The sequence below is a fragment of the Marmota flaviventris genome, chromosome 1 (genome assembly GCF_047511675.1).
Source record: "Marmota flaviventris isolate mMarFla1 chromosome 1, mMarFla1.hap1, whole genome shotgun sequence".
NCBI lineage: Eukaryota > Metazoa > Chordata > Mammalia > Rodentia > Sciuridae > Marmota > Marmota flaviventris.
The window spans coordinates 213121152-213123085 of record NC_092498.1 but is presented as its reverse complement, the minus strand read 5'-3'; the positions used below and the strand labels follow the sequence as shown (position 1 = coordinate 213123085).

Sequence of the window (1934 nt, the reverse complement as noted above, 5' to 3'; positions counted from 1 at the left end):
CAATAACAGCATTAACAGTAGTGAATTCTCTTCTTTATTGAGATCCCACTATGTAAAAAAGCATATCAACAAAAAATTGGGTTGCTTAGATAAATTCATGCAGATGGGGGACTAAAACCACAAGAAGATGGTAAATGAGATCTTATTGTTAATTTTTTTTAATGCTGGTCAGTGATACACATTTAAAATGGACACGAACTACCCCTTATCTCGGTGAATCAATGTGATGAGAAACTCTCCTGGAGAGTGAAGGATGTCCATCCAAGGGTGATATTGTAGAGCGGTCACCTCTGGAGTGGCCTGTTGTGTTCTGAACTCAGCATGCATCTCTTTCTTAAGCAGAAAATCCATGGATATGGAAGCGGAAAACCACACAGGAGTATGGGAATTCATCCTCCTGGGCCTCCCGGATGATCCACAATTGCAGCCCCTTTTCTTTGGCCTGTTCCTGTCCATGTACCTGGTATCATCCTGGGGAACCTGCTCATCATCCTGGCCGTCAGCTCTGACCCCCACCTCCACACCCCCATGTACTTCTCCCTCTCCAACCTGTCCTTTGTGGACATCTGTTTCACCTCCACTACTGTCCCTAAGATGCTGGTGAACATACAGCCACACAGTAAAGACATCTCTTATAGAGGCTGCCTTACTCAGGTGTATTTTTTATGATTTTTACTGGTATGGATAATTTCCTTCTGACCGCGATGGCCTTTGACCATTTTGTGGCCATCTGCCACCCCCTGAACTACACGGTCATCATGAACCCCTGGCTCTGTGTCCTCCTGGTGCTGCTGTCTTGGCTCATCATGTTCTGGGTGTCCTTGCTTCACATTCTACTCCTGAAGTGACTGACCTTCTCCAGTGGCACTGCAGTCCCTCATCTCTTCTGCGAACTATCTCAGCTTCTCAAAGCAACCAGCTCTGACACCCTCTTCAGTATCATCTTACTGTATGTGGTGACTGCCCTGCTGGGTGTCTTCCCTGCCACTGGGATCCTCTACTCCTACTCTCAGATCATCTCCTCCTTACTGAGGATGTCCTCCTCTGTGGGCAAGTCTAAAGCCTTCTCCACCTGTGGGTCCCACCTCTGTGTGGTGTCCTTGTTCTATGGAATAGGCCTTGGGGTTCACCTCAGTTCTGCCATGACCCATCCTTCTCAGGGAAACATGATCGCCTCCATGATGTACACAGTGCTCACCCCCATGCTGAACCCCTTCATCTACAGCCTGAGGAACAAGGATGTGAAGGGAGGCCTGGGGAGACTCCTTAGCAGAGTAGCCTCTTGTCCTTGATGGATCAGTGACCTCAGAAATAAGAGCATGTCGTGTCCTCTGAGGCAAATATTAATTTTAATATGCTGGCTTTTCCTCTCTAAAAGGTGTGCATAATTGCTGATGTTCACAAAGGAACTCACTTTGCATGTTATTGTTTTATACTTTTCTTTTATAAACAGCCTTGGGAATTCCTTTTTAACTTCTTTTTTTCTTTTACAAGATCAATGTAATTAAAAATTCAGAATGTTTTCTTACAGATATTCCTGATTTCTCACTTGAAGTAAAGAACTTGTATCAAGTATTGACATGGTTTCCTGAAAGTATCGTATTTATCAAAATTTTATTTCACAGATTTTCATCCTTTGTTTGCAAAAAATCATCAAAATAAAGCACTTAGCATGTGAGGACTGCTTGTCACGCCACATGAGTGACTTCAATCATGAGAGTATTTCCCAGAGCTTTCTCTGCCTTTTACTTCAACTCTCCAAGGAGACTGAGTCTCCTTGGAGAGTTGAAGTAAAAGGCAGAGAAATTCCTGCACTCCTCTTGGTGTCCCACTTCTTCTAAGAAGAATGATTAGACTGTCACCACCAGAGCTAGAATGCACCTTTGACAGGGATCCCTTCATGTGTCTCCCAGTGGTCCAGTGTCCCAGTAACC

At 44.6% G+C, this 1934-nt stretch overlaps 1 pseudogene; it reads left to right on the top strand.

The window, feature by feature from the left end:
* Positions 1-355: 355 nt before the first annotated feature.
* On the top strand, positions 356-1292 carry LOC114107875 (olfactory receptor 7D4-like; annotated as a pseudogene).
* Positions 1293-1934: the final 642 nt, after the last annotated feature.